At 34.8% G+C, this 24,899-nt stretch overlaps 1 long non-coding RNA gene across 1 annotated transcript in view; it reads right to left on the bottom strand.

Annotated features, from left to right (window-relative positions):
- Positions 1-22,046, bottom strand: part of LOC141553307 (uncharacterized) — a 276,064-nt gene extending 254,018 nt beyond the window's left edge. Inside the window, exon 1 of the long non-coding RNA XR_012485390.1 lies at positions 21,745-22,046. This is a non-coding gene — a long non-coding RNA (uncharacterized LOC141553307). The remainder of the gene's footprint in view (positions 1-21,744) is intronic.
- Positions 22,047-24,899: the final 2,853 nt, after the last annotated feature.

Raw genomic sequence — 24,899 nt, 5'->3', positions numbered from 1 at the left:
CCAGAAGTACCAGTATTTATTTTAACTTCAGAACACTCTCTGAGGGGCCTCTATACCTCATGGAGCATGTTAGAAATCTGGCAGTATACAAACATATGACAAAGATCTGGAGTGGAATTAAGTTTTTTTTTTTTTTTCATTTATAGAATTATTTATTATTTGTTAAGCACTGACAGCGGACTTCTCTCCTCACTCTGAAATAAATGTACCCAAGCCAAATCCAGCCCTGGAATGTGCCTGGCCAGCTCATTTTAGATCTCCCTTAGAAGGCTGAGAAGCCATCATGTGAGAGAAAGCTCTGTTCCAATGGAATTGAATGTTGGAACAACCCAAGTTCTTCCCTCACTGGGAATTGTCTCCTTTCAGTAAACAGGGAGGAGATCTCCAGAGTCCCATGTGTGGATGACAGAGTAAAGGAGGAATTGGCGGGGGGTATGAGCAGAGGGCTGGAAAACATATTGTTAGTGTCTGAGTGAAAGCTCTATTAGTGAACCTTTCTTGGCCTTTTCTGCCTCAGTAAGAATAGTCTCCATGGCAGTAGAATTTATCCCCACCCAAGTTAACTCCTCAGTTATTGTTTGTGCTCCAGATCATGCATAGAAGAGATGAGAAAAGAAGGCTATGCTCAGAAGAAACCAACTGTTTAATGCTGTACCATTATTTTCAGATTTGTGGAAATGAAAAGATTTATGTATAGAAAATAAGAGGAAAATCTAAGAAAAAGAGTATTGAATTTTTTCATTAAAAGGACAATATTTACTTGGATAGTAATATCAGCAGTGGTCCTGAATCAATGTCCCTCTAAAAGCTGACGTTTGGTTGAAGGATCAGTCCATAAGCATTTATTAATCACCTATTAAATACCAGGCAGTATGCTAGACAATTGGAATGTAATGACAACTAATGAAACAAAACATGCTCACAAGATGCTTACATTATAAAGAAAAAATAAAAACTAATAATAAACACAGTTACATAAATAATAATTAACAAAAATGATAAAGTAACACAAGAATCTAATACTGTCACCATTATTATTTAGTCAAATACTCCAAAAATAAAAAGGAAAAAATTTGAAGAAGAGCATAGATAAATAAGAGACTGAAGAAGTAATAAAAGAAGTAGCTTTTAGGAATGCTACATAGAAGTGATTACTAAAGTAATTTAAGAAATAGATCAAGTCTTAAAACAGAAATAAAACAAGGGGCAGCTAGGTGTCATAGCGGATAGAGCACCAGCCTTGAATTCAGGAGGACCCGAGTTCAAATCAGGTCTCAGACACTTAACACTTCCTGGCTGTGTGACCCTGGGCAAGTCACTTAACCCCAATTACCTCAACAACAACAAAACCCCCCAAAAAAACAAAAACAAAAAAAATAGACCAAGTCTTACATATTCAATCTTATTAAATGATGAGACAAACCTCCTAGTATCAACCTTATCCATTCTTTCCTTCTTTTCTTTTATTTTATATTTTTATTGATACCATTTTATAATTTTTACATCTCCATAGTAACTCAAAAATTCCTCTCTACTATCTCATATGACAAAATAATGGTTTTTGGAGGGGAAAAAAGTCTGCTCAACTGATCTTTACACTGAAAAAATCAATAAACATATATTTTTTCTAACAATTGTCATCTTCCTGTCTCCATGAAAAGGTAGGTTGGGGGTGTTGCTCATATCTCTTCATGTGAGTTTCATTTTATCATTATAATTTTGTTACACTTACTTTTGATGTTTTAGTATGTCATCATGCTTTTTAATTTATGTGGTTGTCATCACTGTGTTTCTTGTTTTCCTGATTCTGCTTGCTTCTCTCGGCTTCCATTCATATAGATTTCTTCCTGTTTCTTTGTATTTATCACAGTCATCATTTCTGACAGCACCATAGTATTCCATTCCTTATGTACATACATTCCATTACATATATGTACAATGTACATATAGTACACTCATGTACTATAATGTATTTAGCCGTTCCTCAATCAATGAGCATTTATTTTGTTTTCAATTCTTTGTTATCAAAAAGTGCTGCTGTAGATATTTTGGAGTATATGAGGCCTTTTTTCTGATCCACTCTTTCTGCAAATTCCTTCTGTAAAGGTAAAACTCCATTGATGATCTGAATTCAAGAATTATTTGTGATGGAACTCATAAAAATTGTCTAAGATAAACTTACAAAAACTACAGAGGAGGGAATCACTATATAAGAAACCTTTATCTTGCTCTCTAGCTTTAAAAGAGCTAATTATTGTAAAAAAAAGATGTGACAATTTTTAAACATATATTAATTTACTCTGAAGTACTTAGTATACTTCTGGCACATATTATGTACTTAATATGTTTTTTGATTGGTTGATTGACAAACATTAACTTACATGTGCTGCATTATATTTTGTAAGCTGATGATTCCCATATCTATCTGTTTATCCATCTATTGATCTGTCTATCTATCTACCTATCTATTGCTCTCTCTTCTATCTCTAGGCCTTCATTACCTATTGGATATTGGACTAGAGTCTGAGAAGAATATTTTCAAAACAGAACTCATTATTTTTCTCCAAATCCACCTTTCTTCCAAACTTCCATCATTTCTCTCAAAGGACCCATTATGCTTTCTACCTCAGAGTCATTCATATTCTCCCTTTCATAATCAATTGCCTACTCTATTTTTAAAAATGTTATCTCAACAACATTTTTGCCTCTATCTCTTTTTTTCTTACCCACAAAACTACCATCCTAGCTCAAACTCTTATCACTTTTCACCTATTTTTATTTCTTTTTTGGTAAGGCAGTTGGAGTTAAGTGATTTAGCCAGGGTCACATAGATAGGAAGTGCTTTGTCTGGGGCTATATTGGAACTCAGGCAGGAGTTGGACCCAGTATTTCTTGACTGTAGGGCCATTTCTTATCCATAACTCTTGTGAATCTCCTAAATTTTCTCCTAAATTACTCTGCATTTACTTTGTATATCCTTAAGTACTTATGTATCTGTTAATTCCTCCAAAAAATGTAAGCTTGCCGAGGGCTGGGGCTACATTTATCTTTATCTTTGTATTTCCAGCCATAAAATACTGACTGATATATGAGAAATTTTAAAATGCTAGTATATTAACTGATTTTTTTTGTCACAAGATAATGCATTAATTCCCTACATGCATGTAATTTATATAATTAACATACTCATTTTTATTCAAATATCCCCAATGGGTAGGAAAATTATATTAATGTTGCTCTTTATTACAAGATTGAAAAGACAGGAGTAGGGGATCTGATTCAATTTTGCTGAACAAATTTACCATAATGTGTAAATTAATCTTGTATTAAGAAAAGTTAATTTCTATTGTATATTCATTGATTAGAACTTCGTTCATATCAGAAGGATGTAATTGAAATTGATAAGAAGAAAGCTTTGGGTGTCATCATTTGTAATTGATAATAATTGACATGAATATATCTTTTAAAAATCACAAAGTCCTTTATATCCAGTAACAAATTTATCCTTAAAACAACTCTGTGAAGGAGAATGTGCAAGTGTTACCATCTATGTTTTGTAGATGACAAAATTAAAGTGAGATAAACAACATGACACACTAAAGAGTAACAGAAGTAGTTCACCCTGTTTACCCAGGGCTCTTCTTATTAAAAGAAAAAATGGAGTATAGTTATGAATTTTTTTGCTATGTATGTGAGAAAGTGAACTTTTTCCTGACTTGGAAGAATTGGATTTTATTTAAGTCAATTAGTGGGATAGTGGATAGAATATTGATCCTGGAATCCAGAAGTTGTTTGGTTGTTGAGTTGCTTTCAGCCATATCCAACTTTTTGTGACCCCATTGGGGTTTCCTTGGCAAATATATTGTAGTGATCTGCCATTTCATTTTCTAATTCATTTTACAGATGAAGAAACTGAGGCAAGCAGGATTAAGTGACTAGCCATGGGTCACAAAGCTCATAAGTGTCCAAGGCCAGATTTAGACTCAGAAAGATGAAGCTTCCTGAATCTAGGTCTAATAATCTACACACTGTGTCACCCAGATTTTCTTTGCTTCCTCCCTCCCTCCATCTCTCCTTCCCTCTTCCCTTCTTCTTTCCTTTCTTTCTTTCTTCCTTTCCTCCCTCCTTCCTCTTTGTCTAGTGCCATACTGAGGATACTAATATCGATATTATGTCCATCTTCTCAAGATTTCTAGTTATTATTCTTCATCATATATTGCTTTATCTATCTCCTTAAGTGGAAAAAATCTCCTTCTTGTTTGATTTTTAAAATTAATGGATATATCAGTGACTGACCTGTTTGGTTGTGGTTATTTTTCCTTAGAGGAATGTGAAGTGATTGCACAATCAGTTCCTGGAGGAAACAGACCAGCAACAGAAAGCTGCTGTGGTTAATAAAAGGATAGTGTGAGGTACTTTGGGCTGAAACACATTTGAACTTTACCCATGGAAAACCACAGAATCTTCAATTTGGAAATATTTTCAAGGTAAAATTTGAAGTGTAGACACATTTAAAACACATTCAGTCCTCAATCTTTCTTATAGCAATCTTGAAAAGCTAAACCATCACCAGCATAAAAATTTGAGCATATCCATGGAATGGATAATAATAATTGTATCAGGGAAGTGTCCCAAACTTCTCAACTTTAGACTTTTTTTATTATTTAGAAAGGAAAGAAGGAAGTATTTATGAGGAATTAGTTTCTACTTGTATTGTCATGGGCAAAAAAGTTAATAAACACTTGTTGATTGATTGATGTATTAAGTGCTCCTTATATGTCAAGTACTGTGCTAGGGAAAGGAGATATAAAAAGTAGCACATCCCCCACTTTTGAGGAGATCACAGTCTGCTGCATTGGTAGAATATTTTTCCTAAAAGTAAATACAGAATATGTACAAAAATAATATATTGAGGAAGAGCTACTAACAACTGGAGGAATCCGGAAGTGGGAATTGAGTTAAGCCTTAAAGGGAGAAAGAGGTTCCAAGAAGCAGCAGTGAGGAAGACAATCATTCTAGGAATGAGGAGTGACTGGTACAAAAGTATAAAGGCAAGTGATTGGTTGTTCTATATGAGCAACAGAAAATAGGCAAATAAGGTATACATGGAGGAGAAGTGTGTATGGATCCTAGAAGCAATGAAGTAGAAAAGAGATGAGAAATGAAGCAATGATTGATATAGTATATGAGGAAACAAGTGGCCAGTATTAAAAAAGAAACAAGTAAATACATGGCTTCCTTAACAGTGTTAAGAACATTCTATATCCTTCATATCCATGAAGCTAGCTTAGGAGTTGAAGAAAGGCAATTTCAGAAAAGGTAATGGGACCCAGAAGAGTGAGGCTAATAAAAATGAAGTGGCCAGTGAGCCTCCTCACAGAAAAGCCCAAATGACCATTTCTGATGGGCAACAAACCTTACCCAAAGAATTAATTTAGAGAACAGACATCAAGGCTGAAAGTTTAAAGAGAAATACAAAATAATTCTGGGCCTTCTAAAGATTAATCTGAGCAGAGAAAAAAAAATCATACCCCTATAACTCATTGCATTTAAAATGTATAGAAATCCACAGGATGAAAATAAGGGGATGGGGGCAAATACCTTGTGCTTTAAGAAGACTCCCCCAAAATGTGAATAATTAATAAAGCGGATCAATAAAACAAATAGGAAGAAAAAAACAAAACTCCACAATAGAGAAATCATTAATGACCTTCAAGAGAACATTTTCAGTCAATTAATGAGAAGGAAGTCATATTGTATGTAAGGACTTGTGAAGTGAGTTGGAAGTGAACAAAAGAAAGCAAAGAGTATAGACAGCTTTATTTTTCTAGAAATATGGCTATGAAAGAAAGAAAAGATATACAAAGATAAGCTAAATCTGTGGAATTGTAGAGTCAAGTGAAGATGTTTTTTCAGATTGGGTGTATTTGTAGGAGGCATTGACAGAATGAGTGAATGAGCTAAGATTGAAATTTAAAAAAACAGAGGGACTTATCTAGGAAGCAAGTTTCTGGAATGATAGAAGTACATGGGAACAAGAATACAAATAGGGGACTTGTTTATAGTTAGTATAAGGGTTACCTAAAATTCTGAGAGTAGAACCAAATGGGAAAGAGCAATGACCGATTTGGGGACAATTTGATATTTATGGAAAAGAAAGTTTTGTATTGACATTCTCAATATTTTCAGCAAAGAATGAGGCAAATCCTTATTGAAATGATAGAAAATATTATTAAGGATATGTATGACTAGAAAAGGGGCAATTAGGGGGCATAGTAGATATAGCTTCAGATCTAGAGTCAGAAAGACTCCTCTTTTGGAGTTCAAATCTGGCCTCTGATACTTACTGGCTGTGGGATCCTGACCAAATTACTTAACTCTGCTTGCCTCAGTTTCTTCTTCTATAAAATGATCTGAAGAGGGAAATGGCAAACCACTCCAATATCTTTGCTAAGAAAACCCTGAATGAGATCATAAAGAGTCAGACACAGGTAAAAAGATTCAATAATAACAATAGATGACAAGAAAAGGAAATGGGCAAATAGCAAGAGTGTTCAGATGTATAGCTAAACCCTACTCTTCATTGGTATCCAAAGAACCAAAGTAAGGCCTTCATTGTATTGGCTAGATTTTCTATAGATGATTTATGAGGAAATATAGGCAAGAATTGCATGAGACAAAAGTCTGAAAGACTTGACCTTAAGTTGGTAGAATGAGTATTCAAACTAATGATATCATAGATGTAGCAAAAAGATTAGTGGCTACCTTGAATATTAAAGGGTTTTAATGACATAACTAGTAATACTAATTCAATTGCCTATGTTACTTTAGCAGCAACAGCAACACAAAAGATTTTTTAAAAATATCATTTGTTTATCAAAATACTAACTCAGGAATAAAACTTAAAGGCATTAGGTTTTTCAAGTTTATTAAAGACAAAACAGAAAAGTTTTTTGTCTTGTTCTGGACTAACATATTAAAGAAATCTCCATTAACATATATTTAGCTGTCTTAAATGGTTGAGACCAAGTAAGGAATAACATTTATAAAGAAATGTCATCTGCTCAGTATAGGTGACTCACCTGAGACAGAAGTTAATAACTATCATTAGTAGTAATAATTATTTCACCATCTTTATTTTGAGGAGCTGGCAGTGCTTTATAATTCTTACAATATTCATCTGACAGAGATAAGTAAAAATTTCTCCTCCAGGCGCAGAGAATTCCAGAGACTTGTCCAAAGGTCACAAAGTCACTTAAGGGAGTACATGACTTTTCTTCAAGAAATTTTATTAGCTTGGAATGTAAGTCATTAGATTATTGTTGTTTGTCCTTCAGCTTCAATGACAGCACAGGGATGTCTTAACTTGCATGCGAATTGGAATTAAGTAAGGCAGAGTTGCACAAAACTTTCAGTCTTATTCTCTCTTTCAAAATCATCGAAGGCCAGTGGTAAGACAAAATTCAGGATGTCTAGTGATGGCCCAGGATGTTATGGAAGCATCTTCGATGTCTGCCCAAACTCTAAGTGCTTCACAGTATCTGCTTCAGACACCTTCATGGTTATTGAAAATATTGTTCTCATTCACCCATTCTACTTGGGAAAGTCTGTGTCTTGGGGTAGACATCTCCCTGACTCACTAACAGATTTAAGGCCTGTTGGCTACCACTACCTGGTCTAGTCTAATTGCCAAGACAGTTTACTGGGGTGTGGCCACTGCAATGCTGAAGCTTCTTGGACCCACAGGTGGACACTGAAGGTGAATGAACAGCCATGAAAAGGGCTAACCCTTTATTTTTCAAGAAGTGCTATTCTTCACGAATATCTGAAAACCAGGGTAATGACATGGCTTGAACATACTGACCCTATCCAAAATGTATTTTTATATGACGTCATAAATGAACTAGTAGGTTGAACTGCTAGAGTTAAAAGTAGAAACTTTCTTTGCTACCATTCAAAACCTACAAGCATCATTCTGATTTGAGCAGAAGTTGACTTTCAGTCTATAAAAGATCTTGGCCTGAATTAAAGTTTTACCAGCCAATTCTGTCAGTACATAACATTGTTAGTCATTAGGCAATTGTGTGAGCTGAATGATGTCTGCAGTTGTTCCAAGTTCTAGAATACTTGCTCCTCTTACTGCCATCCAAAAGCCTTTATATCTGATGCCCTGCTCTGCCATCCAAGTTAAGCATTCTTATCTGGTGCCATGCCATTCACTGATTCAAACCTGGCTCTAGATCTCACGGACCTTACTATCAGTAAAATGGAAGTTTCATTTCCCAAGTTGAAAATCTCTGCAGACAAGTTTGCCTTCCCTGTTATTGTGCCATATGTAAGTCACCTGGATCAAAGTGAATAGATATCTGAGCCAGATTAAATTTGCTCTGTTCCACTTTGCTTAGATCTTATTGTAAAGGGTTAGTCCACAAATCAGTCACCTCTTTAATGTCTATCTTCAGCATTTCTTAGGGGGAAGACATATGTGTTCAATGTCAGTGAGTTAAGCCAAGCTATGTGTTTTCAGAAGAGTATATTCTGGGAATTTGGGAAGGGAAAGGAAGAGAAAAGGGACTTTGCATGATAATTAGCTGTACATACCACCAGAGATTCCTGGAAAATAGAGTCAGGAAGAGAACTGGTGGCTCGTCTAGTAAAACTTCCTTTTCTTTCTTTTCTTTTTTTTTTTTTAAATAATAAGGTATTTTCTTTATTTTTTTCTTTTTTTAATTAAAGCTTTTTATTTACAAAACTTGTGCATGGGTAATTTTTCAACATTGACCCTTGGAAAGCCTTCTGTTCCAAATTATCCCCTCCTTCCCCACATCCCCTCCCCTAGACGGCAGGTAGTCCAATACATGTTAAATATGTTAAAATATATGTTAAATCCAATATATGCATACATATTTATACAGTTATCTATCTTGCGCACAAGAAAAATCAGATAAGAAGGAAAAAAAACTGGGAAAGAAAATAAAATGCAAGCAAACAACAACAGAAAGAGTGAGAATGCTATGTTGTGATCTACACTCAGTTTCCACAGGTCTCTCTCTGGGTGTAGATGGCTCTCTTCATCACTGAACAAGTGGAATTGGTTTGAATCATCTCATTGTTGAAGAGAGCCACATCCATCAGAATTGATCACCATAGAGTCTTGTTGTTGAAATATATAACAGTCTCCTGATTCTGCTCATTTCACTCAGCATCAGTTGATGTAAGTCTTTCCAGGCCTCTCTGAAATCATCCTGCTGGTCATTTCTAATAGAACAATAGTATTCCATAGCACTCATATACCATAATGTATTTAGCAATTCTCTAATTGATGGGCATCCATTGAGTTTCCAATTTTTTTGCCACTAAGAAAAGGGCTGCCCCAAACATTTTTGCTCATGTGGGTCCCTTTTCCTCCTTTAAGATCTCTTTGGAATATAGGCCCAGTAGAAACACTGCTGGGTCAAAGGATATGCAGAGTTTGATAACTTTTTGAGCATAGTTCCAAATTGCTCTCCAGGATGGCAATTCCACCAACAATGTATCAGTGTTCCAGTTTTCCCACATCCTCTCCAACATTTGTCATTATCTTTTTCTGTTATTTTAGCCAGTCTGAGAGGTGTGTACTGAAAACCACCTTTTCTTGAAGTGGAGAAAGCTGATGACCACAGAAGTGAAATATCTTGATAAAATCAAAAAAGTAATAGGGAATGAAGGCAGCATCTGTCCAGAGACTTTTCCAGTTCTATCACATTACAAAATATACTGCATATTTTGTTCAAGGATTCTTCCCTGAGCTACATAATAATAAGAGTGACACAAAGAGAAATTTATTTGAAGCAAGTATTCTTACAACAAGGTGTTAACTCAGTGGAATTGATAAGACAGTGGTTATCTAGTTTAGCATGTGAGTTCTCTAGTTCAGTATGATTGAATTCATCTTACAACAAATAATGGTTCCCTCAAATGGTAATAGTTTGATGAATGGATTTAATTGTAATAGAGTATATAAACTAGGGACAAACTCAGCCACAGGAAGAGAAGACTTGACTGGCCTCTTGGTGGCTCTCCTGCCTTCATCACTTCTCCACTAAGGCCAAGGACTCAGGCTGGTCCCGAGATCCTCCAGAGAGCTAGTCTGGATACTCTATCTTAATCCACCCCGGTGTGGGGGCTCTAGAAAGCAAGAGTATGTTTTATCATCCCAACTTGGGGACTCTAGCAGGACATTATATTGAGACTGCTGACTGGCTGAGACTGCATAACTGAATCTGGGGGCCATGAATTGATTTATTATAATTAAATGCTTGATTTGTATATCTATTTTATATACCTTTATACATGGGGACATAAAAATTTCTTAGGTGAAAAGGGGTCTTGAGTGAAAAAAAAAAAGTTTAATCCCTTTATGATATACATCACCTTCTGCCCTGGGGGATGCTACTCTTGAGGAAGAAAACTGGCACTTGAGTACAAGATAATTTGAGGAGAAAGAGGATACTAGCATCTAGATGTGAGTCAGAGAGCTTCACAGAGAAGATGGCATTTGAACAACCATTTCCTAAAGGAAGAAAAGATGCATTATTCTAAGAGGGTAAGACAAGGAGAGGGAGCATTGGGGATGACTTGTAGGATGCCATGGCGGCAAAAGATGTAAAGTTGAGTTTGGGGAAAAGCTAATGATCCAATTTAGTTTGAATACATAGTGCAAGAAGGAAATCAATATAAATAAAAGTAAAAACATATGTTTCTAGACAGATTTTGTAAAAGACTTTAAAGGATAGGATGAAAATTTTGTATTTTATCTCAAGGCCAGTAGGAAGCCATTGAGGATTTTCTTTCTTTCTTTTTTTCCCCCTAAATACAAAATAACAAAAGAAACAGAATAGAAAAAGATAGAAAAGGAAAATGCAAAAAAACCAAAACAAAACAAAATATTGTCATGTTCCTAGCAGAACATCGGGGGGATACAAAATATCAAAATATATGATAATAATTTTCCATTTCAAGAAAGCACACATATACACATATATATATATATATATATATATATATATATATATATATATATATATATATATATATATATATATATATATATATATATATGAAATTAAATTCATTAGTATCCATCTTTTCTTTGCTTCCTTGTAAGTTATTTTGTTCTCTGCTATGTACCTCTTACTTTATTCTTTTTTCCCCTTTTTCTTCCCCACCCCAAGCTGAGTACAGTTAAGCACTAGTATATTTATATATATACACATATATATTCATGCTACAGATCTACATACATAAATGTGTATCTATATACACATACACATATCTACATGTATACACATTTATCCAAATGTAAATATGCACCTTGAACAATTTTAATATGACTGATATATTATGTAGTTTTCTCTCTTTATTGAATCTTTAAGTTTGACTTAGGCTAAGATAAATGATTATTAGCTCTACTTTTTTTTTTCCCCATAACAAATTGTAAAGCTTCTGTATAGCTCTTATTTCCTATCCCTTCTAACCCTTTAATTCTGCTCCTTAATTTGCCTTGCTAATTCTTAACCACCCCCATGCATGTGTGCTGTCCTCCTCTACTTCCTCCATCTTTCCCTTCCCTCTTATTCCATTCCCATTAATCTCTATACCTTATCCTACATTACCATTATGCTACATATCCTTCTATACCCCACCTTATCCTATTTCCTCCCCCTTCTTTTCTTTATAGATTTTGGAAGATGCTATACCCTTCATGACGAGCACACATACACACACACACACACACACACACACACACACACACACACACACACACATAACACACATAACACACACACACACTCACAATGTTTTTAGAGCTATAAGCCCTCCTCCCCTCTCTAATGCCTCTGTATTGGTGCTTCTTCTGCAATTCATTTGTATGACATAATTACTATTTTTACCTTTTTCCACACAATATTGCTTTTTTAATCAAATTATACTCAACTCTGCTCCAATCTTTCTTTTGAGCTAGCCAAATACTGATGTCAAAATTAAACATATGGTATACATTTCTATGTACAACACATAAACAAGCTGTCCTTATTGAGTTCCTTGAAATTAATCTTTGATATTGGCTCTTATATGTTAAATTTTCTATTAAGTTTGGTTTTGGTTGAGACAAATTCCTGAAAATATGTAAGTCTGTTGAATGTCCGTGTTTTTTCATTCAATATTATGGATGATTTTGCTGGATATGATATATTTGATTACAACCCTAGTTCTTTTGATTTTAGAATATATTACTCTAGGACTTATGGTCTTGTATTGTGCCTGCTGATAACTCCTGTACAATAATAATAGTAGCTCCATAATATTTGAATTGGGTTTTTTATGTTTGTTTCTTGCAAAGTTCTTATAATGAATTGATGTCATTTGAGTGATAGAAGAGGTTGGATGTAAGAGATTCTGTGGCAGTAAAATCAATAAGACTTGAATAATGATTTAACATGGTAGGGAATTAAAAGGAGAAAAAATAGTCAAGAATGATTCTAAGACTATATTGACCTGATGCTTTGCTAAAAAGTAGAGAATTTGTTAGGAGATATAAATGAGGAAGGGGAGGGAGAGAACTGTCAGTTATATTTTAGATAAATTGAAATCGAGATATTGATGCAATATCCAAGCAGGGATAGAAAATTATCTTTTTTTTCTAGTGAAAGTAGCAACAAATTTTGCTATCCAAGATATAAAGGAATCTAATTCAATTTATTAAGATCAAACCCATTTTCTAATGGATATGAAAACAAAGGTTATGAAGAATTAACAAAAGATTTATAGGCACTTAAAAACCACCTGAAAGGAGTCTCCAAAATACTATGGAGAATATAGATCAAAACAATTCTGAGGTTTTATCTCACAACTCAGAGCAAACTAGTAAAGATTTCAAAAGATGGAATTGTTAGTATTTAAAGAATGGAGGAAATACTAGAACTATGAGCCTATGAATTGGTCCAAATATTGTAGAAAGCAATTTGGAATCCTGCCAAGAATGTCACTAAGATTTTCACTCCATTTGACCCAGAGATATCATTTCTGGGAATATCCCTCAAGAAGGTCAAAGATAAAAAGATCCCATATGTAGCAAAATATTTATAGCAGCGTTTTTGTAGAGGAAAAGAACTGGAAACAAAAAAAAAAAAAAAAAAAAAAAACCCATCAGCTGGTAAAGAAGTAAAGTATTCCATAGAACTAAAATAAAAATATTAGATCACTATGCCTGGCTCTAAAGAAGACATATGAAAATGTGTCTTTATCTATTTCTTCTTTGTAGAAGTAAGGGGCTATGAAGTAGAGAACTATACAAAATGTTGACCTTGGTTGAAATGTTGCTTTTTTTCTGAAAAATTTTCCCCTTCTCTTTTATTATTTATTATGAAGGATGTATCTCTAAATGGAGGAGAGATAACAAACATACATATATATAATGTGTGTGTGAGGCAGAAAGAGAGAGAGAAAGAGGAAGGAAGGAAGGAAGGAAGGAAGGAAGGAAGGAAGGAAGGAAGGAAGGAAGGAAGGAAGGAAGGAAGGAAGGAAGGAAGGAAGGAAGGAAGGAAGGAAGGAAGGAAGGAAGGAAGGAAGGAAGGAAGGAAGGAAGGAAGGAAGGAAGGAAGGAAGGAAGGAAGGAAGGAAGGAAGGAAGGAAGGAAGGAAGGAAGGAAGGAAGGAAGGAAGGAAGGAAGGAAGGAAGGAAGGAAGGAAAGAAGGAAGGAAGGAAGGAAGGAAGGAAGGAAGGAAGGAAGGAAGGAAGGAAGGAAGAGAGGGAGGAAGGAAGAGAGGGAGGAAGGAAGAGAGGGAGGGAGGAAGGGAGGGAGGGAGGAAGGGAGGGAAGAAGGGAGGCAGGAAGGGAGGGAGGGAGGAAGGGAGGGAAGAAGGGAGGCAGGAAGGAAGGATGGAAGGAAGGAAGGAAGGAAGGAAGGAAGGAAGGAAGGAAGGAAGGAAGGAAGGAAGGAAGGAAGGAAGGAAGGAAGGAAGGAAAGAAGGAAGGAAGGAAGGAAGGAAGGAAGGAAAGAGGGAGTGAGAGAGGAAGGAAGGAAGGAAGGAAGGAAGGAAGGAAGGAAGGAAGGAAGGAAGGAAGGAAGGAAGGAAGGAAGGAAGGAAGGAAGGAAGGAAAGGAGGAAGGAAGGAAGAGAGGGAAAAAGGAAGAGAGGGAGGAAGGGAGGGAGGGAGGGAAGAAGGGAGGCAGGAAGGAAGGGTGGGAGGAAGGAAGGAAGGAAGGAAGGAAGGAAGGAAGGAAGGAAGGAAGGAAGGAAGGAAGGAAGGAAGGGAGAGAGGGAGGGAGGGAGGAAGGAGAGAGAAAAAGAGAGGTGTGTAGGTACGTGCAAATAAAGGTAAGAAAAACAAACGATATCAACAAATATTTAAATTTTAAAATTAAAAAGAAGATAGCAACTAATTATGAATTAGATAAGTTCCCATTTATCACATCTGTTGTCTAGGTAATCTTTTTTTGATTTCTTCTATCCTTTTTTTAATTTTTTTTTTTTTTTTTTTTGGTTCTAATGTAGATGGTATTCCAACAGAACCAAATTTCACTTTGTTTTTCTACATATTTCAGACCTTTGTAGGGCCTCATGGAAGCCACAGTAGTAATTACTGTTGGGTTACCTCAGTCTCTCCTCCATCAAGTATTTAAATAAAGTGTTCCAAGAACAATAATTAGTGGGATTTAAGAACAAAAACAGTTCATGGTTCATTATTTATACCCAAATATATCCTAACATTTACACCCTGATGTCTTATACTCTGAATTGCATGATGTCTGATCCTTAGAAAATACCTGAAAGATAGAAATTGAGCATTTATTAAATATTTTCTACGTGACTGATACTAGGAACATACAGTACTAGGCATGGTGGAAATGTTAGGAAGCATTTGAATATAAATAACTATCTTTGAACTGTTTATGTGCATTGCTATATTTATTTTAAATTTTAATACTGTATTTTATATATAATATATATGTTTTGTATATGTAAATTAATTGAATATATGTATTATATATGTGTACATGTGCCTATTTTTGTATGTATACATACACTTACACACACACACACACGTGTGTGTGTGTGTGTGTGTGTGTGTGTGTGTGTGTGTGTGTGTGTAGGTAGTAGGGTAGATAGAGAGCTAGACTTGGAATAAAGAAGACTCATCTTTATGAGACTCTTACTAGTTGTGTGACCCCATGCAAGTCACTTAATCCTGTGTGCTTCAGTTCCTCCACTGTAAAATGAACTGGAGAAGGCAATAGCAAACTATTCTAGTATCTTTACCAAGAAATCCCAAATGAGATTATGAAGAGTCAGATATAATGACTAAAAAGCAATAAAATATTTATGTGCATGTAATATATGTATTGTGTATGTATATGTATATGTGTATTGTGTGTGCATATATAACACAGAGTTATAAACAAGTACTCTCCAAAAGTGGAGCATTAAATACAAACGCATATGCTTGAATACATAGGCTTTTCACAAAATCATAAGATCATAAGTTTAGGGTTAGAAACAACCTTCAATATTATCCAGTGCTATTTCAAACCCTTTATTTTCCAGATGAGGAACCTGAACTTGAGAGAAGTTAATTGACCCAGAGTTACATGGGTCCTAAATAGCAGTGCTTGGATTAAAAAAATCATATTCTTCATCTCTAAACCTTACTATTTTCATGGAACAAGTTCATTTTAAATTTTGATCACAGAGGATTTCAAAGTACTCTAAGCAATGGTCTGCCTCATCCACATAATCTCTGTAACTACAGAGGAGGTTTTATTTTGCTCAACTCAGAAGTGCTCAACCACTTTTTAAACAGAAGGAAAGAATCCATTTAAAGGGTAAAAGAAATTGTGATAGGCAGAAATAAAGTAGAAAATGCATATTGATTGGTATATAAGTCAAATTGTGTCACATGGAAGTTAGAGACCAGGTTTATATTGGCTCCTCAAAGGGAATCTTTGTAGTCTCCCCTCTGTACTTACCTTAAATGTAACTTATAATTTTGTGTTAAAATGAGAACCAGGCAAGGAAAATGAAATGCTATTCCACAAATATTAGTTAAGTGTCTCCCACTTGCCAGATACTCTGTTAAATATGTAGAGTTCAAAGTTAAACTTTTAAAAATTGGTTCCTGTCCCCAGGGAATTTCTGTTCTATGTCAGAAGGTCAGTATTAAGAGGTTGCTCACATATGTTTGCCCAAATAAATATCTTCACACTCCTCAGCTACCTGGCTTAAACCTAGAAGAAAAAAAACAGTTAAAAACTAATTCTAAAGTGATTTAGAAAAATAAAAAATCACTTGGAAACTAATTTGAACCTTACATATCAATAATTGAGGAAGAAGCAAAAAATTAAAGACAATACAAAATTACTTTGCAGATATAAAGGCAGAAACAATTGCTCAATATTCTTTGATTATTGTTCTTAAATGAGACCATAAATGGGGAATTTGCTCAACAAAAGTGTTTCCCATTATCATAAAGGATGTATTACTCTAAGTCCTAATAGAAGAAAGATACCTTAAGGATGACAAGGTTTTATAGATGTTCCTGTTTTTGGATGACATTATACTTTTTGAATCACATGTAGTGCATCTGGATTAAAATGTATTTGACAAATGTTTCACAAAATAAATAAAAATACAGCATAATATTAATTTGTGTTTTTCTAAGTCAATATTCATCCTGCAAGAATCCATTTCTATTTAAATTTGACATGACTGAGATAGATTAAAGGATGTTGGATATTAGAGAATAAATTCTTCAAAAGTATCCACAAAATATAAAATAACTTTACATGGATCACAAAATTTTACTTTAGTTTCTTTCTGGATTCCAGAACTAGAAGTTCTGCAACAATTTGGATGGATCTTCTTTGGAAGCTTTGTAGAAAGTCATGGACAATCAGGCAATTAGTATTTATTAAGAGCCTAACATGTGCCAGGCACTATGTTAAGTGCTGGAGATATAAAGAAGCAAAAGTAAGTAGTTCATACACTCAAGGAACTCATAGTGTGATGACAGCCAGAAATGTGCAGGTTGAGAAACCATGTATGCAATTTGTACCAGTGAAGGGAATTTTCACATTAATCTGATCATCCATCAAAGATCTTTGTAATGTAGGTCATTTGCCTGTTTTTCATTTTCCCTCTGTTTTCTCCATTTAGGTTCTTTAAATTTTTTCACTGCTTGACCATACTTATATCATCAAGTATTCTCTAAAGTAATGGAGGTTACATGCTTGATAAAGGACAATTAACTGTTGTTGTTGTCTGTTATTCATCCTGTGTACTGGAAGAGGACCAAAGATATTAGGAGAATTTCTTTATTTGTATGTGAACTGTATTTAAGTGACGCAGAGTTGTATAAAGTCATCAGCTTCACTCCTTCCTCCAAAATCATCAGAATACAGTGGCAAGAGATTCTCAGAGGCAAAGAACTAATTGGAAGAGAAAGGCCTTAGAACCCTATCAGAGTACATGTTCTTTGAAGGCAGGGGCTATCTTTTGCTACTTCTTATATTTGCAGAATTTAGTTCAATTTCTGGCACATACTAGGTGCTTAATAAATGTTTATTGTTTGATAGAAAGTATGATTATTATGCCACCTTGAGACCAAGACATAGAAATGATAGTGGTGAACAAATTCAGACAGTTGGGTCACTGCCAAGAAATAGAAATCAAAATGGTGATCCAAAGCAAGTGCTCGATGCTCACAGTGAGAAAAAGGCAGCACATTTGAGAAGATAGATATCATTTTCAAGAGTGGAGAAAGGAAGGTGGAGGGAGGTTTCCTTGATAGCAAGAGCTACTCTAGCAGTCATTAAGTTATCTTATCAAGGGTAGAAGTAATAATACAGCTTTCAACATTCAACCTCAATATGCAAGATACATCTTAAAACAAAAGCCATTTCTAAAAGGATGAGGGAAGAAAGAGAAGAACAAAACAATTATCTAAAAGGAAGCTAAATCCCAGAGATGATGATTTTGCTTCGCACAATGTTCATGTTCCCTCAAGCTTAGGCGTCATCCCCTCTGTCAAACCATCCATCCTTAGTTTTCTTCCTTTTTGAATTCCTTGCATTGAAGTACTGTATTCACATGTCTGTTTGTATTCTGTATGTATTAGTATAGTAGAGACTATGATATTTATTTCTTTGAATCTGCACCTAGTATATACTGGCTTGCCCATGCTGATCCTTTACTGTTGTTATTTAGTAGTTTTAGTTCTGACTCTTCATGACCCATTTCCTTCTTTAGTTCATTTTACAAAGGAGGAAACCAAAGTAAACAGGTTAAGTGAACAGTCACACAGCTAAGTCTTTGAGGCAAGATAATTATTAAATCAATACTAATTTGATTAACTCAAGTTTTTGCCCAATATCACACAGCCAGTAACAAACCCAGTTTCTTGTGTTCTGTTGAGAAGGGACTTTTGAAAGTTAATTTATGATGGGCGCAGCTAGGTGGTGCAGTGGATAGAGCACCAGCCTTGAATTCAGGAGGACTCGAGTTCAAATCTGGTCTCAGACACTTAACACTTCCTAGCTGTGTGACCCTGGGTAAGTCACTTAACCCCAGCGGGGGTGGGGGGGAAGATATTAAAAAAAAAAAAAAAAAAAAAAGTTAATTTATGGTCAGTCAACCCCAGTTACCCATAGAAACCCAAAGCACATCCTTTTGGTTTCATATTCTTGACCTCATTATTTTTCTCCCTCATTCACAACTGTATCCTGTATCTCTTACTACTTGGGTTTTATTGGATCACTCTTCCCACCTTTATGATTAAATAAATTTCATAAAGATCTCAAATATTCTGTTCTTTCAAACTATTAGAAAGTTGTAAGATTCTCATAGGAAATCACTATTATTGCTTTAGACTCCTGAAAATGAAAAAGTACAAGTTATTCAAAAGCCCTTCATTAACCTATGTGGTTGGTAAAAAGACAGAACTAAGATCTGTGGGCAGACATTACCAAGAATCAAATTTAGACTCATTATCAGAGGAAGAGGAACAACAACAACAACAACAACAACAATAACAAAACTTATTTATAGTTCTGGAAATTGTAAGTTGCCCTTCATTTGAAGTCTTTAAAGACATGAATAATCAATTGATGAAAAAAAAAGTATTACATCGATTATGTCTATTACATATTTAATAACCTTTAATAAAGTATATTGAGAGCTCCTTAACCATATGAAAGATGCAGACAAAAGAAAGGAAATAACTATTTACAAATTAACAGTATTCATTTATTGAAGGGTTAATTATCCAGGCCCTATGTTTTCTCTCCTCCCATTTAATTCTGCTTACTTCTTTCTACCAGAGGGTAAAGATGGTAAGATTAACCTGTCTTTTCCTGTAGACTTTACATATTATCAGAATGTCATACCACAAGTCCAAATTCTCTTAAAATAGAGATTCTGATACTTCCTGCATCAAATAATTCATGAATACTTTGGAGCAATTTACTCCACCTAGATCAGAACAATTAGTAATCCTAGGGAAGAAGAAAAAAATCCCCCTACTTTAATTCCTCTTCCTTAAATACTTCTTAACTTCTTTCTTATTCCTACCATTTTAGCCTGAGGATTCATAGAATGCTAGACATGAAAAGTACCTCAAAAGACATGTAGCCTGACACCCTCATTTTTGAGATGAGGAAACAGAGAAGCAGAAATATTGTGAGTTATCCAACATCACACATAGCTCATCAGTGTCAATTTTGGGACTATCACCCAGCTCTCTTGATTCTCTCCAAGTCTAGCAGTCTGCTTACTAGAACATGCTACAGATCTCATAATGAGACTTGAGAATGGTATATAAACTTTTTAGAGTCAATACCAATGTTTAATTTGGGACAGGAATATATTTAGGGAAAATCATGACAACATATTTGATGCCATTTACTGAACTGCCTAGGATGAGAACTAAGGGCAGGGAAAAATTATTTTAGCAATTAAAATGTCATCAAAGTTCTTTGAAAAGATATATTCAGCCCAGTAGTAGGTTTGGAAACAATATTTTAAAGAAGTGAATAGTTGGAAGGAGTTAGAGGCAATGAGTGTAAAAATTATTCTTTCAAAGAGTTTAGTAGTTAAAGGGGAGTCACAGAATAATAACTTGAGACTAAAACATGACTAAGGTAAAGATATTTAACACAAGGAAAGACTGAAATATGTTTTCAGATAGTGGGCAAGGATTTAATAGATCAGGAGATTGAAGATGAGAGAAAAGGAAGAATGGATGAAACATCTAACTTACTGGGGCATTCAACATATAAACGTAAAAGGATATCATCTGTGATAATTTGAGGATTGTGATAATTTGCACTCTTGTCATCACTTTGAATATTTATATATTTCAAAATATATCCCTAAAGAAGAACTGAAGTGTTACTGACCACTCAACAATTTCCTCTGAAGAGTCATGGCTCATATTTTTCTGATAAAAGTGAGATAAATCTGGTATCTGTCTTTTACTCCAAGTTTGGCTCTTCTACTTTGTTTTTGTTTTTCACTTTCAGATACCTCTCTAATTAGTGGCTTCAGAGTCCTGGACTCCAGGTATAACCTATTTCATAATACTCTACCTCAAGCCTCAGTCTAGCTCCCAGATTGCTCCAAGACTATCCCCCCAGGTCAAGACTTTGACCCTTATCTGGTACTAATGATCCTCTAGTAACTATCCAGCACTGAACACCTCATTCTCCCCACGTAATTCCTTGTAAAGGATTCAGAATCAATGATTCTTTATGAATGTCTGCAAAAACTCCTTGCCTAGAAATATGCACTCAATAAACACCCTTTGGATGATAAAGATCTCTGTTAAACAAACAGAAGAAGATAGCATCAATTACCTACAATTTATGAAGAAAATGTTTATTAAAGGCTCAACTAAATATTTTATAACTCGATTGAAAGACACAAGTTATTAACATCTGATATCTTACCAGCAGTGAGAGGAGAAAAGAGAAAAAAGACAAAATTTTTATTGAAGATGTTCTCACAGATAACAGCAGAAGATCAATTACATTAGGGCATTACTAATTACAGATATTGACAAATAGTGCCAGAATAAGAAAGAAAACAGAAGAAATTCTGAGAGGTAAAAGATAGGCAAGCTATAAAAAAAGATTTAGGAGTTCTCAGGAAGAGAGCCATTTTGCTATGTCAATTAGCAGTAAAAGTTAGCAGCAGAGTGACACAGATTTGAGGGTCTCTGTTCTAGAGAATATGAAGTACAAGTGAAGCAGTCAAGGATTTTACCAAAAATGCATTATGTCTGTGCAGCTACAGACAAACACATGGTCATAAAATGCAATTTATGTTCATTAGAGGAGGAAGAGAAAGGGCTAAAGACCTATCAGAACAAATGAGGTGTACACATAAAGAAAGGAAGAAGTACTCTAAGAGAAAAATAAACAGGATAAAGATTCAGAGCCAGAAAGAATTCAAATCATTGTAGAGATTGGAAGATGTAATAATGTGACAGAAAAGAAATAAGGAAATAGAAGGCACATTAAAATACTGTCATGTTAGTCCAGGATATATACGAGGTTCTAGCTTCTTTCCTAGAGTTAGATCCTTTGAGAAGAACTATCAATCTAAATTCTATGAAAGGATGAAAAGGGTCCATAGAGACTGCTAGGATTCTAAGAACCTACTGCCAATCAGTCGACAAGAATACAATAAGTGCTTACCATGTGCCATACCTTGATGAGGAGAAATTTGAGGCTCTAAGCCGAGATGGATCAGCTCTTTTCCTCGTGGTCTGATTACCTCTCTTTCCTTCCCCAAAGTAACCCAAAGGCAGGTCCAGTAGCGAATGAATTCTTCATCAGTGCTGTACTTAAAACAAAGTCTTTACTGATAGTAAAGGGATAGATAGGCATTTGGCCTACAGAAAGGCCAAACTGCCTGGCAAGGGCTGGGATGCCAGAACAAGTTGGCGAGCATAAGGCAAGGATAAACCTAGTGCAAGGTTTATATTTTTAGAAATTCCTTTTATACCTAACTAGGGTCATAAAACAACGTTTGCACAAGAGGTTCTGGAGATATTTGTAAATAAGACAGGAATTTATCTTAATCATTTGTGTCTCAAATTATCTCCTTTTAACCTCTCCCAAGACAAGAATTTTCCTGTTAATTATTTTTATCTTGGGCTATCTCTTTTTGACCTTATCATACCCTATGTTAAGTACTGAATATAATGAAGAAAAGCAAAACCAATTACTGTCCTCAAGGAGTTTACATTCTGCTAGAGTAAATAAATAGGTGTGTCTAAGAGAGTATTAAAAAATAACCTTAGAAATCAAGACACTAGCAGGCAGGGGCTGTGAAAAACACCAAGCATGAGGTGATTTTTAAGCTGAGTTTAAAAGAAAGCCAGAGATTGTGAGAATCAAAAGTAAATAGGGAAAGGTTTCCAGGGAAGGGAATGAGTCAGTGCAATGTCACAAAGAAGAGAGAAGAAGAGCCAATGGCTAAATTGTAAAGTACAAGAAGTGGAGAAAAGTATAAAAAGAAAAGATTTTTTTTTAAACAAACAAAAAAGTCAGAAGGCTCAATACTGTGAAGAGCTTTAGAAGCCAAACACTGGACTTCACATTAAATCTTGGAAGTAAAATGGAGCCACTGGAGTTTATTGAGTAGGTGGTACCATGATCAGATTTGATATTTAGCAACTGTGTGAAGGATGAATTGGAGTGGATAAAACCACTAAGAAATCTAATGCAATATTCCAAATAAGAGAAGATAAGGACTTGAATTAGGGTAGTAACTATGTGAACAGAGGAAGGAAAGAGATATGACAAATGTTGTTAAGGTAGCAATAATAAGGATTAGCAACTGATTGGTTATATGAGGAAACAGCGAGAAGTTGGAATTGACATTAAAGTTGTGAATTTGGCTTACCAGAAGGCTAATAATAATACTCCTGACAGTAATAGGAAATTTCAGAAGAGAGAAAGATTTGAGCTGGGTAGGGCTGCATTGAAGACAGAATGTGAATACTGATTTGAGATGCTTAGGAAATATGCAATTTGAAATGTCAGGCATGAAGCTGTGATTCAGGACTAAAGCTCAGGAGACAGACTAGTGCTGAATATATAAATGAAGAAATCATCTGTATAAAGATGATAATTAAATTCATGAATTTAAGAGATAGTATAGAAACAAAAGAAATGAAGGCTTATGACAGAACTTTGAAAGATACACCAACAGTAAAATGGATGTAACATGCAAAGGAGATTAAAAACAAACAATCAAATGGGGATGAGGATAAATATGATAGGATAATATTATTAAAAAAACAGGAAAGAGAGGGTTTTTAGGAGAAGATATTCAATAGTGACCCTTTCAAGAAGGTTAAGGACTGAGAAAAGACATTAGATCTGACATTAAGAAAACTTTGGGAAGTTTAGAAGGTCATTTGAATGTTAAGGGCAGAAAATATATTATAGGGGGTTTTGAAGAGGGCTAAAAAAGAGGAAATGAAGGCAGTGAGTATAGAAAGCTTTTTTCCCAATAGGTTTAACTGAGGAAAGGTACAAGAGAATGAGGAACATAAGATCAAGTTATAATGTTTAAGGATAAAGATAACAGGCATTTTTGTGGACAGTAGGAAAGGAAAGAAATTGAAGATTAGGAAAGAGGAATGATTGTGGGAACAATTTTTGATAGGAATATATGATTGGAGCAAAGGTGCACATAGAAGGGTTGGCTTTGGCAAGGACAAGAGCACCTTATCATTAGAAACTGTTGTATTGTATGAGGTTGGGGAAATGTGAGATGGGGAGAAAAAAAAAACACAACTCATTAAATGGCTTCATTTTTTTTATGTGAAGTATATAATGTGAGGTCTTTATTGAAAAGAGTAGAAATAGGAGAATCTGTAGAATACTTAAGATGAAAAGGTTTGGAGCTGCCAGTGTGGTGAATGGGATAGAAAACTGATTAGGAAGTGCAAGAATTGCTTTACTATAGTAAGAGTCAAACTGAAATTAGAAAATATACAGTAGAATTTTCTGACTTCCTCCAGTTCTTTTTCTCAGCATGTATATAAGAACATAGGCTACAATTAATGAGAATAAATCAGGCTTAAGATTTGGCCAAATATGATGAGAGGTCCATCAAGGACTTAATTGGGAAGGGATGAGAATGTAATCAAAGAAGAGTTGATTTCCTGGAGAAACATTGAGTGGTAGAAAGTTTGAAGAGCACAATGAGAAATAAGACCAAGACTAGTGGTCATAAGGTTCAGAGAAAGATGGAATGATAAAAGATTATGATCAGATAAAGGAAATAGAGTCATTTGGGAGTATAGTAAGATTATGAACAAACATAACAACAAACTTCTCCATAACAACTTTGAGCAAACAACATCAATATCTATGTGAAATCTCTAAGCAAAAAAAAGGCAAGGATTTTTGGAGTGAACAGAATGACTGTGGCCCAGGAATTAAATTAATTAAAGAAAAAAGGGGAATTACTTAGGGAGCCCTAGGAATTAAATGATAAGTGAAAGAATGAAAAAAAGAATCAAACACTTATTATATACCAAATACAGTGCTACAAGATATAGTCCTTGCTTTCATGGAGTTGACATTTTAATAAAGAAGATAAAACATAGAATTGGTAAAGTACAATAGCCAGGTTTGGAAAGTTATGGTGGTTGGTACATTTGACAAGAAGTTTTAAAGTGGTTATGTCTTCAGAGACATAAACAATTGAGAGATAAACTATTTTCGTGGAAAATACATCAGACCCGTCTGACAAAGAACCTCTCAAACTTTTCAAATCTAGATAACAATACTTTAGAATTTTGTGGAACCAAGTTATATTTCCAAAAGGAAGCTAGAAATAATCT

The sequence above is a fragment of the Sminthopsis crassicaudata genome, chromosome 1, assembly GCF_048593235.1.
Source record: "Sminthopsis crassicaudata isolate SCR6 chromosome 1, ASM4859323v1, whole genome shotgun sequence".
NCBI lineage: Eukaryota > Metazoa > Chordata > Mammalia > Dasyuromorphia > Dasyuridae > Sminthopsis > Sminthopsis crassicaudata.
The sequence above is the reverse complement of the archived record's forward strand: the minus strand, read 5'-3'. Positions and strand labels throughout refer to the sequence as shown.